This window comes from Malurus melanocephalus, unplaced genomic scaffold, assembly GCF_030028575.1.
Source record: "Malurus melanocephalus ecotype Western Australia unplaced genomic scaffold, MMel_1.1 scaffold_219, whole genome shotgun sequence".
Taxonomy (NCBI): domain Eukaryota; kingdom Metazoa; phylum Chordata; class Aves; order Passeriformes; family Maluridae; genus Malurus; species Malurus melanocephalus.
Window position 1 is genome coordinate 586,525 of NW_026623451.1, and position 414 is coordinate 586,938.

Genomic DNA, 414 nt, shown 5'->3' on the forward strand with positions numbered 1-414 from the left:
CAGCGGTTCGAGTCCCAGCCTCGCCCAGTGCGTGGGACGAGGTTAAACTGTGCTGGCTGTGCGGTTTAACTCGTCAGCGGGTTGTGGCCACCTGGGCTCAAGTTCATAGGTCGGGCTCTGCTCAGAAGTGCCAAGAGATAGCACAAGAGGCAACGGGCAAAAACGTGCACAAGAAGTGCCACTTGGACTCGAGGAAAAGCTTCATTGTGCTGGGACAGAGACCAGAGTGGACGTGGAGTCTTCCTCACTGGGGATGTTCCAGACACAATYCTGTACCCTGTGCTCTGGGCTGACCCTGCTGGAGCAGATGATCCMCCTGTGGCCCCTTCCAACCCGACCCACTCCGTGATTCTGTGATACAGACACACAGCAGAGCTGCTCCCCAGGCACAAAGCAGGACCTGGCCATGTGGGG